Source organism: Bombina bombina, chromosome 11 (genome assembly GCF_027579735.1).
Source record: "Bombina bombina isolate aBomBom1 chromosome 11, aBomBom1.pri, whole genome shotgun sequence".
NCBI classification, from domain to species: domain Eukaryota; kingdom Metazoa; phylum Chordata; class Amphibia; order Anura; family Bombinatoridae; genus Bombina; species Bombina bombina.
Genome location: NC_069509.1, coordinates 134,901,156 through 134,915,874, shown reverse-complemented (window position 1 = coordinate 134,915,874; position 14,719 = coordinate 134,901,156).

Genomic DNA, 14,719 nt, shown 5'->3' with positions numbered 1-14,719 from the left:
CTCACTTCAGCCACGACTCTAAATACCGGCGTTAGGAAGATCCCATTGAAAAGATAGGATACGCAATTGACGTAAGTGGATCTGCGGTATGGAAACGTCGCGGCTGGAAAGTGAGCGTTAGACCCTTTAATGACTGACTCTAAATACCAGCGGTAGCCCAAAACCAGCGTTAGGAGCCTCTAACGCTGGTTTTGACGGCTACCGCCAAACTCTAAATCTAGGCCTAACGGCTAGATTTAGAGTTTGGCGGCCAAAGGGGTGCGTTAGCTACGCATGCTTTTTTTCCCCCGCACCTTTTAAATACCGCTGGTATTTAGAGTTCACAAAATGGCTGGGTTTTCAGTGCGTTAGGCTCCAAAAAGGGAGCGTAGAGCATAATTTAACGCCACTGCAACTCTAAATTCCAACGATGCTTACGGACGCGGCCAGCTTCAAAAACGTGCTCGTGCACGATTCCCCCATAGAAAACAATGAGGCCATTTGAGCTGAAAAAAAACCTAACACCTGCAAAAAAGCAGCGTTCAGCTCCTAACGCAGCCCCATTGTTTTCTATGGGGAAACACTTCCTACGTCTGCACCTAACAGTCTAACATGTACCCCGAGTCTAAACACCCCTAACCTTACACTTATTAACCCCTATTCTGCCGCCCCCGCTATCGCTGACACCTGCATATTTTTTTTAACCCCTAATCTGCCGCTCCGTAAACCGCTGCTACCTACATTATCCCTATGTACCCCTAATCTGCTGCCCCTAACACCGCCGACCCCTATATTATATTTATTAACCCCTAATCTGCCCCCCACAAAGTCGCCTCCACCTGCCTACACTTATTAACCCCTAATCTGCCGAGCGGACCACACCGCTACTATAATAAAGTTATTAACCCCTAATCCGCCTCACTCCCACCTCAATAACCCTATAATAAATAGTATTAACCCCTAATCTGCCCTCCCTAACATCGCGGACACCTAACTTCAATTATTAACCCCTAATCTGCCGACCGAATCTCGCCGCTACTGTAATAAATGGATTAACCCCTAAAGCTAAGTCTAACCCTAACACTAACACCCCCCTAAATTAAATATAATTTTTATCTAACAAAATAAATTAACTCTTATTAAATAAATTATTCCTATTTAAAGCTAAATACTTACCTGTAAAATAAACCCTAATATAGCTACAATATAAAGAATAATTATATTTTAGCTATTTTAAGATTAATATTTATTTTACAGGCAACTTTGTATTTATTTTAACCAGGTACAATAGCTATTAAATAGTTAATAACTATTTAATAGCTAAAATAGTTAAAATAATTACAAAATTACCTGTAAAATAAATCCTAACCTAAGTTACAATTAAACCTAACACTAAACTATCAATAAATAAATTAAATAAACTACCTACAATTACCTACAATTAAACCTAACACTACACTATCAATAAATTAATTAAATACAATATCTACAAATAAATACAATTAAATAAACTAACTAAAGTACAAAAAATAAAAAAGAACTAAGTTACAAAAAATAAAAAAATATTTACAAACATTAGAAAAATATTACAACAATTTTAAACTAATTACACCTACTCTAAGCCCCCTAATAAAATAACAAAGCCCCCCAAAATAAAAAAATGCCCTACCCTATTCTAAATTAATAAAGTTCAAAGCTCTTTTACCTTACCAGCCCTGAAAAGGGCCCTTTGCGGGGCATGCCCCAAAGAATTCAGCTCTTTTGCCTGTAAAAAAAACACATACAATACCCCCCCCAACATTACAACCCATCACCCACATACCCCTAATCTAACCCAAACCCCCCTTAAATAAACCTAACACTAAGCCCCTGAAGATCTCCCTACCTTGTCTTCACCACACCGGGTCCCGATCTTTCCAGAAGAGGGTCTGAAGTCTTGATCCAAGCCCAAGCGGGGGGCTGAAGAGTGACGTCCATCCTCGGGCTGAAGTCTGGATCCAAGCGGCGGCTGAAGAAATCCATCATCGGGCTGAAGTCGTTAGTCCATAATCGGGATGAAGTCTTCTATCAAGCCGCATCTTCAATCTTCTTTCTTCCGGAGCGAAACCATCTTCTTCCCAGCCAACGCGGAACATCCTCTTCAACCGACGCCTACTCGCCGAATGACGGTTCCTTTAAATGACGTCATCCAAGATGGCGTCCCTCGAATTCCGATTGGCTGATAGGATTCTATCAGCCAATCGGAATTAAGGTAGGAATATTCTGATTGGCTGATGGAATCAGCCAATCAGATTCAAGTTCAATCCGATTGGCTGATCCAATCAACCAATCAGATTGAGCTCGCATTCTATTGGCTGTTCCGATCAGCCAATAGAATGCGAGCTCAATCTGATTGGCTGATCGGATCAGCCAATCGGATTGAACTTGATTCTGATTGGCTGATTCCATCAGCCAATCAGAATTTTCCTACCTTAATTCCGATTGGCTGATAGAATCCTATCAGCCAATCGGAATTCGAGGGACGCCATCTTGGATGACGTCTCTTAAAGGAACCGTCATTCGTCGGGAAGTCGTCGGAAGAAGAAGATGGGTCCGCGGTGGAGGTCTTCAAGATGGAGCCGGTCGTCATCGGATGAAGATAGAAGATGCCGCTTGGATCAAGATGGTTGCCGGTCCGGATCGCCTCTTCTTCCCGGATAGGATGAAGACTTTGGAGCCTCTTCTGGACCTCTTCAGCCGCTGGATGATGGATGTCTAGCCCCCGCTTGGGCTTGGATGAAGATTTCGGAGCCTGGAACGATCGGTGATACCTGGCATGGTGAAGACAAAACTGTACAGAAATTGGAGAAGCACTTGAGCGGCAGCAGTTTAATGCATAAAGAACATTTATTGTAATTTCCAGCAACGGACAAATACAAAATGGTGCACAAAGCAAAAACAAAAGGGTAACTAGACCCAGGTTAAAACAGAGACAAAAGATGCTGGAGTGTCAAGACAAACGGCTTACGCGTTTCGGCCTAAGCCTTACTCATAGCCATTTAAAATGAGCACGAACTCTACGTGCTTTAAAACTTCACTCCAGCTTGGATAGGCCCGCAAGTTCACCAACTATCTGTCCATGGGCCAATCAAATCATCATACGCATACACACCCCCACTACGAATCCGTGTGCATAGGTCCCGTGCACCCGCTGTAAACTTATACACACACACTCCTAAGGAGAAGGTGACAGCTCACGTAACCCGGCACCCAGTACCGTAACACCTGCAGTGAAAAATTTATATATCTCTCTGTCATCCCGCAGGGTACTGAATGTAATTTGCTGAGCGCTCAAATAAAGACGTGGATTTCTCAAATCCCGTCGCGCTGCAAGCAAAAAATTAAAGGGGCCTCACGATACCGCACGGATGACGGAGAGAAAGAGTATGCAGATACACTGGGTGCACAAACAGGACTCCCTCACACAAACATCAGAAATCACAAATCCCCTCACACATGCCACAAATTACTAGTAGAGGACGGTGCTAGAAAATCTCCTTTCAACAGGGAAGAGACATGCACATACTCATTCAAGTGGCTTAGAACAGGGGGTGGGGAGGAGGACAGAAAGGGATATTGACATATCAATCCAATTGCACATAACAAAAATAGAGGTCATAAGGCTGGTACTCAAACAATTAAAAAGAAAGAAAGAAAGCAATAGTTGACAATATAGGAGATGAAAAATCAAATAAAAAAATGATGACAACATAGTAATAACAATGTACACATAGATGGTAATACACTTATATAAATACACCCATTGAATAAACCACTTCTTGAGAACCTCAAAATGGTTGCAGACCAGCTCCTCCCTACAAAACAAGAAAAGAAAACTAAATAATACTGTGAAACCGTAAGGAACAAAGTATATACATATGAAAAATACATTTAAATCAAAATGTCCACAATAATAATGAGTGAAAACTGAGAATGAAAACTACTGAAAAATACTAAAAAATTAATCAGTACACATTGAACCAAACCAAAAAAGGGGAACAGTAATGGTAATACAAATCAATTCTGGTATGTAGACCAGAAATTGATGAGGTCAAACTCAGAGTTTAGGCCCTCTGGAGTTCTGGTTCTCAATTTAAAAATCCAGAAGGCCTCTCTCTCCCCTAGTTTGCCCACACGATCATTTAAACCCCTCTTAAACGGGACCCTATCAATAATGGTCCAGGTAAAAGATCTTGAGGATTTTTGATGGATGTCAGAAAAATGCCTAACCAGGGGAGTTGTCATAGTGCCCATCTTAATATCTGACAAATGTTCCTTAATACGTGTTCTGGCCTCCCTGGTGGTGAGTCCTACGTATTGGAGGGAACAGCTGTTGCATGTGATGAGGTAAATGACGAATGTCTGTCTGCAATTGAGACAAAATTTGATTCTGAACATCTCCCCCGTCATCGTGGAGACAAAAGAACTCCCCACAATCACCTTCTCACATGCAACACAAGTGTGATGGTGACATCTATACATTCCCAGACTTGTAAGCCAGGAGGAGGGAGTTGCTGTTCCCTCAGGACTCCCTATCCTTGTTGGCGCCACACAGTTCCCTATTGTTTTGCTCTTTCTATAGGCAAACCTAACTCCCTGGTCAATTACCCTAACCAGACCATCATCAGCTGTCAGGAGTTTAAAATGTTGCCCTACAATCCGGCACACCTCCTCGTACTGTCTCGAGTATTCAGTAATAAAGGTCACCCTAGTATCTGAATTCTGTATAGAGTCACGATCATCTCTTTTCTTTCGTTTTGTGTCTAACAGTTGTGTTCTCGGTATCCTTTCCACCACTTCTCTAGCCTTCCTTACAATATGAGTATCATACCCCCTCTCACATAGTTTAAGGGTCAGCTCATCCGCCCGAGTATCATACTCCTGTGGTACTGAACAGTTTCTCTTTAGATGGATGAACTGACTCTTTGCCACGCCTCCAAATACCCTTCGCAGGTGACAGCTTGAGGCGTGGAGCAATGAATTACCAGCGATTGGTTTATGATACACATCAGTCCTGATTCTTTGACCTGGAATGCCCAATAGGGTAATATCCAAGAAATTCACCCGGGAAATTTGTATTTCTGAGGTGAACTCAATGCCAACATCATTCCTATTCAGGTAATCAATGAATTCCTCCAGGAGAGAATCTGACCCCCCTCATATAAAGAGGAGGTCGTCAATGTAGCGGCCGAACCACATGATTTCCCCCCGGTAGGGGTTTCCATCCCCAAAGACGTGGGACAGCTCCCACCAACCCATGAAAAGGTTGGCATAGGAGGGGGCAAATTTGGTCCCCATCGCTGTCCCACGCCCCTGGAGATAGAACTCCCCACCAAATTCAAAATAATTATGGGTAAGGAGGTACCTGGTGACCTGCACTACATATTCAGTGAAGTCAGCATTATCAAAGAACCTCGTCATGAAAAAACGAATGGCCTCCAGACCCATATTGTGTGGAATTGAGGTATAGAGGGATTTGACATCCACAGTGAGCCATCTAAAGTTTTCTTGCCACACTATGTCCTCAAGCAAGTTTAGTACATGTCTGGTATCCGCCAAATGGCTCCAAAGAGTGCTCACCATGGGCTGCAAAATGCCATCTAACCACTCAGACATATGTTCCAGCAATGAGCCTATGCCACTCACAATTGGCCTCCCCTGTACGTTGGTTAATGTTTTATGCACCTTAGGAAGGTGATTAAAAGTCGCGATCCTGGGGTTCGACACCAACAGATAATTCCTGGTGTCCGGGTCAATAAAGCCAAGCTCCACCCCATCGTCTACAAGGGAGGCCAATTGTGAATGAAATGTCTTAGTGGGATCACTCCTCAATTTGGAGTAGTCATCAGTATTGTGGAGCTGCCTCTCGCTTCAGCTATGAAATCCCTTCTGTTCATGATGACCACCATCCCACCTTTGTCAGCGGCCCTCACTATTATGTTGTTATTCTTACTTAAGCTTTCAATAGCTTGTTTCTGTCTGCGGGTTAGGTTACCACTGTGGCTTCTCTCAGTTTTATAGTATAATTTGGTCAAATCCTCCTCCACCCTCCTCTGGAATTTTTCGAGAAGGTTACCTCTACATTGTATTGGGTAAAAGTTTGATCTCTCCCGAAAAGAAGGGAGTTTAAAACCATCCTGTTTGATCAAATTCATTCCTTCTCCCAAAGATTCCAGTGTGCTCACATCACAAAGCTCTTGGAAACCCAGTGTATTATCTCTAGGCGATCTCCAACCCGATCTATTGGGAATGTATTTGCGACTCTCATTACCCTCCACGGAGTGCATATTAAAGAATTTCTTCAAGGTCAAGTCCCTTATTAATTTGTTGACATTCAGTAGAGTCTTAAAGAGATTAAAGTCCGTAGATGGAACAAAAGTAAGTCCTAAACTCAGCACCTTCATCTCGTGAGGATCTGGAGAATAATCAGATAAATTGATTATGTTCCGTAGTTGTAATTCCCTCTTCTTCTTCCCCTTCTCTGGGTGTACCTCCGCTGCTCTTGGTGCTGATTGGCTATATCCTGGTTTAGTCTTCCTCCTCCCCCCCCTTCTGATGTTCTTTGGGGGATGGAAAAAACCTGCTCCACTTGGTCCCGCTCTCGATCCCTGGTGTTACTCCTGGTCCCTATGTTAGTTGTAACCTCCTCTCTGTAATTAGACTGTGAGTGGAAAGATGGAGTCGGGGTTTTTAGTATTGGCACAGTTGGTTTAGGTCTTGTCACTTGATCCTGTGTGACTTCTTCACCTCCTGATCCCGAACCTGATCCCTCATCCCAGGACTCCCCCTCACTCTCGTAGAAGTTTACTCTACGACCTCTGTTGCGTCTTTGTCTGTTAGATCCTCGACGTTGGTTGGGTTGAAAAGAATTCTTATTTTGTTCCCTCCTGGAGAGACTCCGTTCCCTTCGGTTCCAGATATAGACCCTGTTAAGATCGTAATCCTGCTGGTCCCTCAGGTATTTATTGTGTTTCACCTGAAGCAGAAGCGTTTTAGCATCCGCGACAACCTGTTGAAGGGTATTGTTGAATTTCAGAAAGTTGGATTCTTCGCTCCTCGTGCTGAGTTCCTTTTGTACCTCCCTAATTTTCCCAGCTAGCTCCTCCAACTCTTTCTGTTTGAATTCACAAATGAGTCTCATCAGTTTGAAGGAACAATCAGATAAACTGCTGTTCCACAGTTCCATAAAGTTCTTATCATCTGTCAGAAAAGTGGGGTATTTATTCAATATTAAGCCCCGGGGGATAATTCCCAATTCCAAATATTTCTTTAGGGTATTTAGATCCCAGATCAACTTATCCTCTTTAAGAAGTAAAAACTCAAGTTCCTCGAACAGAGTTATTAAATTGTAATGTGCTTTATTAGTGGAAAAGATTTTACAATAATCCTTGGTATAAACATCCCTTTCCTTTTCCGTTCTCAGTGCAAACGGTGTGGGGGTGGTCTCTGTTAAACCTTCATTGTCCATATTGGCTGCAGGGGTAAGCAAACTGAATGCACACCAGGAACCTGGCCCCGGTCCCAGCAAGTATGCTTATAATAATGAAAGAATGGAGGAAAAGTTTTTGTGGTGTGAAGACAGTCCAGAGGGAAATAGTGACAATCTAAGTGTTCCACAGTGGAAATATTAGTATTCAGTGAGTATATAGAAATACATTGCTGCTCAATTTCTGAAGATGGGGGGCATGTAACGCACCAAAATACTCCAAATGCAGTAAAAAGAATAATATATATACCCTCCTGTGGGGAACACTTGCAATTTACAACACTTCACCCCCTGTGTGTTGGCGCTTGTAAGTAACAGCGGAGTTCCTCCACCCCACCGTACCGGATAGTATATGGAGAACGGACCTCAGGTGCTAAATAAGGCAGTTTATAAATGAAGTTGCACAACTCCCCAGACACAATGTACAATCATACCTTAAGTTCCCAGAGCGTTGCAGCATACGAAGTCTTGCTGCTCCGTGATCGTCACTCCGTCTGAGTGAGAGTAAGTTCCGGTCCCTTGTCTCCAATAGCGCTCCAAAAAACGGATACCCCTGCAGCCCTTTGCCGCTAGCTCCGTGCTCACTCTGGCCGTGAACCAAACAGAACTGTACAGAAATTGGAGAAGCACTTGAGCGGCAGCAGTTTAATGCATAAAGAACATTTATTGTAAATTCCAGCAACGGACAAATACAAAATGGTGCACAAAGCAACAGCAAAAGGGTAACTAGACCCAGGTTAAAACAGAGACAAAAGATGCTGGAGTGTCAAGACAAACGGCTTACGCGTTTCGGCCTAAGCCTTACTCATAGCCATTTAAAATGAGCACGAACTCTACGTGCTTTAAAACTTCACTCCAGCTTGGATAGGCCCGCAAGTTCACCAACTATCTGTCCATGGGCCAATCAAATCATCATACGCATACACACCCCCACTACGAATCCGTGTGCATAGGTCCCGTGCACCCGCTGTAAACTTATACACACACACTCCTAAGGAGAAGGTGACAGCTCACGTAACCCGGCACCCAGTACCGTAACACCTGCAGTGAAAAATTTATATATCTCTCTGTCATCCCGCAGGGTACTGAATGTAATTTGCTGAGCGCTCAAATAAAGACGTGGATTTCTCAAATCCCGTCGCGCTGCAAGCAAAAAATTAAAGGGGCCTCACGATACCGCACGGATGACGGAGAGAAAGAGTATGCAGATACACTGGGTGCACAAACAGGACTCCCTCACACAAACATCAGAAATCACAAATCCCCTCACACATGCCACAAATTACTAGTAGAGGACGGTGCTAGAAAATCTCCTTTCAACAGGGAAGAGACATGCACATACTCATTCAAGTGGCTTAGAACAGGGGGTGGGGAGGAGGACAGAAAGGGATATTGACATATCAATCCAATTGCACATAACAAAAATAGAGGTCATAAGGCTGGTACTCAAACAATTAAAAAGAAAGAAAGAAAGCAATAGTTGACAATATAGGAGATGAAAAATCAAATAAAAAAATGATGACAACATAGTAATAACAATGTACACATAGATGGTAATACACTTATATAAATACACCCATTGAATAAACCACTTCTTGAGAACCTCAAAATGGTTGCAGACCAGCTCCTCCCTACAAAACAAGAAAAGAAAACTAAATAATACTGTGAAACTGTAAGGAACAAAGTATATACATATGAAAAATACATTTAAATCAAAATGTCCACAATAATAATGAGTGAAAACTGAGAATGAAAACTACTGAAAAATACTAAAAAATTAATCAGTACACATTGAACCAAACCAAAAAAGGGGAACAGTAATGGTAATACAAATCAATTCTGGTATGTAGACCAGAAATTGATGAGGTCAAACTCAGAGTTTAGGCCCTCTGGAGTTCTGGTTCTCAATTTAAAAATCCAGAAGGCCTCTCTCTCCCCTAGTTTGCCCACACGATCATTTAAACCCCTCTTAAACGGGACCCTATCAATAATGGTCCAGGTAAAAGATCTTGAGGATTTTTGATGGATGTCAGAAAAATGCCTAACCAGGGGAGTTGTCATAGTGCCCATCTTAATATCTGACAAATGTTCCTTAATACGTGTTCTGGCCTCCCTGGTGGTGAGTCCTACGTATTGGAGGGAACAGCTGTTGCATGTGATGAGGTAAATGACGAATGTCTGTCTGCAATTGAGACAAAATTTGATTCTGAACATCTCCCCCGTCATCGTGGAGACAAAAGAACTCCCCACAATCACCTTCTCACATGCAACACAAGTGTGATGGTGACATCTATACATTCCCAGACTTGTAAGCCAGGAGGAGGGAGTTGCTGTTCCCTCAGGACTCCCTATCCTTGTTGGCGCCACACAGTTCCCTATTGTTTTGCTCTTTCTATAGGCAAACCTAACTCCCTGGTCAATTACCCTAACCAGACCATCATCAGCTGTCAGGAGTTTAAAATGTTGCCCTACAATCCGGCACACCTCCTTGTACTGTCTCGAGTATTCAGTAATAAAGGTCACCCTAGTATCTGAATTCTGTATAGAGTCACGATCATCTCTTTTCTTTCGTTTTGTGTCTAACAGTTGTGTTCTCGGTATCCTTTCCACCACTTCTCTAGCCTTCCTTACAATATGAGTATCATACCCCCTCTCACATAGTTTAAGGGTCAGCTCATCCGCCCGAGTATCATACTCCTGTGGTACTGAACAGTTTCTCTTTAGATGGATGAACTGACTCTTTGCCACGCCTCCAAATACCCTTCGCAGGTGACAGCTTGAGGCGTGGAGCAATGAATTACCAGCGATTGGTTTATGATACACATCAGTCCTGATTCTTTGACCTGGAATGCCCAATAGGGTAATATCCAAGAAATTCACCCGGGAAATTTGTATTTCTGAGGTGAACTCAATGCCAACATCATTCCTATTCAGGTAATCAATGAATTCCTCCAGGAGAGAATCTGACCCCCCTCATATAAAGAGGAGGTCATCAATGTAGCGGCCGAACCACATGATTTCCCCCCGGTAGGGGTTTCCATCCCCAAAGACGTGGGACAGCTCCCACCAACCCATGAAAAGGTTGGCATAGGAGGGGGCAAATTTGGTCCCCATCGCTGTCCCACGCCCCTGGAGATAGAACTCCCCACCAAATTCAAAATAATTATGGGTAAGGAGGTACCTGGTGACCTGCACTACATATTCAGTGAAGTCAGCATTATCAAAGAACCTCGTCATGAAAAAACGAATGGCCTCCAGACCCATATTGTGTGGAATTGAGGTATAGAGGGATTTGACATCCACAGTGAGCCATCTAAAGTTTTCTTGCCACACTATGTCCTCAAGCAAGTTTAGTACATGTCTGGTATCCGCCAAATGGCTCCAAAGAGTGCTCACCATGGGCTGCAAAATGCCATCTAACCACTCAGACATATGTTCCAGCAATGAGCCTATGCCACTCACAATTGGCCTCCCCTGTACGTTGGTTAATGTTTTATGCACCTTAGGAAGGTGATTAAAAGTCGCGATCCTGGGGTTCGACACCAACAGATAATTCCTGGTGTCCGGGTCAATAAAGCCAAGCTCCACCCCATCGTCTACAAGGGAGGCCAATTGTGAATGAAATGTCTTAGTGGGATCACTCCTCAATTTGGAGTAGTCATCAGTATTGTGGAGCTGCCTCTCGGCTTCAGCTATGAAATCCCTTCTGTTCATGATGACCACCATCCCACCTTTGTCAGCGGCCCTCACTATTATGTTGTTATTCTTACTTAAGCTTTCAATAGCTTGTTTCTGTCTGCGGGTTAGGTTACCACTGTGGCTTCTCTCAGTTTTATAGTATAATTTGGTCAAATCCTCCTCCACCCTCCTCTGGAATTTTTCGAGAAGGTTACCTCTACATTGTATTGGGTAAAAGTTTGATCTCTCCCGAAAAGAAGGGAGTTTAAAACCATCCTGTTTGATCAAATTCATTCCTTCTCCCAAAGATTCCAGTGTGCTCACATCACAAAGCTCTTGGAAACCCAGTGTATTATCTCTAGGCGATCTCCAACCCGATCTATTGGGAATGTATTTGCGACTCTCATTACCCTCCACGGGGTGCATATTAAAGAATTTCTTCAAGCTCAAGTCCCTTATTAATTTGTTGACATTCAGTAGAGTCTTAAAGAGATTAAAGTCCGTAGATGGAACAAAAGTAAGTCCTAAACTCAGCACCTTCATCTCGTGAGGATCTGGAGAATAATCAGATAAATTGATTATGTTCCGTAGTTGTAATTCCCTCTTCTTCTTCCCCTTCTCTGGGGGTACCTCCGCTGCTCTTGGTGCTGATTGGCTATATCCTGGTTTAGTCTTCCTCCTCCCCCCCCCTTCTGATGTTCTTTGGGGGATGGAAAAAACCTGCTCCACTTGGTCCCGCTCTCGATCCCTGGTGTTACTCCTGGTCCCTATGTTAGTTGTAACCTCCTCTCTGTAATTAGACTGTGAGTGGAAAGATGGAGTCGGGGTTTTTAGTATTGGCACAGTTGGTTTAGGTCTTGTCACTTGATCCTGTGTGACTTCTTCACCTCCTGATCCCGAACCTGATCCCTCATCCCAGGACTCCCCCTCACTCTCGTAGAAGTTTACTCTACGACCTCTGTTGCGTCTTTGTCTGTTAGATCCTCGACGTTGGTTGGGTTGAAAAGAATTCTTATTTTGTTCCCTCCTGGAGAGACTCCGTTCCCTTCGGTTCCAGATATAGACCCTGTTAAGATCGTAATCCTGCTGGTCCCTCAGGTATTTATTGTGTTTCACCTGAAGCAGAAGCGTTTTAGCATCCGCGACAACCTGTTGAAGGGTATTGTTGAATTTCAGAAAGTTGGATTCTTCGCTCCTCGTGCTGAGTTCCTTTTGTACCTCCCTAATTTTCCCAGCTAGCTCCTCCAACTCTTTCTGTTTGAATTCACAAATGAGTCTCATCAGTTTGAAGGAACAATCAGATAAACTGCTGTTCCACAGTTCCATAAAGTTCTTATCATCTGTCAGAAAAGTGGGGTATTTATTCAATATTAAGCCCCGGGGGATAATTCCCAATTCCAAATATTTCTTTAGGGTATTTAGATCCCAGATCAACTTATCCTCTTTAAGAAGTAAAAACTCAAGTTCCTCGAACAGAGTTATTAAATTGTAATGTGCTTTATTAGTGGAAAAGATTTTACAATAATCCTTGGTATAAACATCCCTTTCCTTTTCCGTTCTCAGTGCAAACGGTGTGGGGGTGGTCTCTGTTAAACCTTCATTGTCCATATTGGCTGCAGGGGTAAGCAAACTGAATGCACACCAGGAACCTGGCCCCGGTCCCAGCAAGTATGCTTATAATAATGAAAGAATGGAGGAAAAGTTTTTGTGGTGTGAAGACAGTCCAGAGGGAAATAGTGACAATCTAAGTGTTCCACAGTGGAAATATTAGTATTCAGTGAGTATATAGAAATACATTGCTGCTCAATTTCTGAAGATGGGGGGCATGTAACGCACCAAAATACTCCAAATGCAGTAAAAAGAATAATATATATACCCTCCTGTGGGGAACACTTGCAATTTACAACACTTCACCCCCTGTGTGTTGGCGCTTGTAAGTAACAGCGGAGTTCCTCCACCCCACCGTACCGGATAGTATATGGAGAACGGACCTCAGGTGCTAAATAAGGCAGTTTATAAATGAAGTTGCACAACTCCCCAGACACAATGTACAATCATACCTTAAGTTCCCAGAGCGTTGCAGCATACGAAGTCTTGCTGCTCCGTGATCATCACTCCGTCTGAGTGAGAGTAAGTTCCGGTCCCTTGTCTCCAATAGCGCTCCAAAAAACGGATACCCCTGCAGCCCTTTGCCGCTAGCTCCGTGCTCACTCTGGCCGTGAACCAAACAGAACTGTACAGAAATTGGAGAAGCACTTGAGCGGCAGCAGTTTAATGCATAAAGAACATTTATTGTAAATTCCAGCAACGGACAAATACAAAATGGTGCACAAAGCAACAGCAAAAGGGTAACTAGACCCAGGTTAAAACAGAGACAAAAGATGCTGGAGTGTCAAGACAAACGGCTTACGCGTTTCGGCCTAAGCCTTACTCATAGCCATTTAAAATGAGCACGAACTCTACGTGCTTTAAAACTTCACTCCAGCTTGGATAGGCCCGCAAGTTCACCAACTATCTGTCCATGGGCCAATCAAATCATCATATGCATACACACCCCCACTACGAATCCGTGTGCATAGGTCCCGTGCACCCGCTGTAAACTTATACACACACACTCCTAAGGAGAAGGTGACAGCTCACGTAACCCGGCACCCAGTACCGTAACACCTGCAGTGAAAAATTTATATATCTCTCTGTCATCCCGCAGGGTACTGAATGTAATTTGCTGAGCGCTCAAATAAAGACGTGGATTTCTCAAATCCCGTCGCGCTGCAAGCAAAAAATTAAAGGGGCCTCACCATACCGCACGGATGACGGAGAGAAAGAGTATGCAGATACACTGGGTGCACAAACAGGACTCCCTCACACAAACATCAGAAATCACAAATCCCCTCACACATGCCACAAATTACTAGTAGAGGACGGTGCTAGAAAATCTCCTTTCAACAGGGAAGAGACATGCACATACTCATTCAAGTGGCTTAGAACAGGGGGTGGGGAGGAGGACAGAAAGGGATATTGACATATCAATCCAATTGCACATAACAAAAATGGAGGTCATAAGGCTGGTACTCAAACAATTAAAAAGAAAGAAAGAAAGCAATAGTTGACAATATAGGAGATGAAAAATCAAATCAAAAAATGATGACAACATAGTAATAACAATGTACACATAGATGGTAATACACTTATATAAATACACCCATTGAATAAACCACTTCTTGAGAACCTCAAAATGGTTGCAGACCAGCTCCTCCCTACAAAACAAGAAAAGAAAACAAAATAATACTGTGAAACTGTAAGGAACAAAGTATATACATATGAAAAATACATTTAAATCAAAATGTCCACAATAATAATGAGTGAAAACTGAGAATGAAAACTACTGAAAAATACAAAAAAATTAATCAGTACACATTGAACCAAACCAAAAAAGGGGAACAGTAATGGTAATACAAATCAATTCTGGTATGTAGACCAGAAATTGATGAGGTCAAACTCAGAGTTTAGGCCCTCTGGAGTTCTGGTTCTCAATTT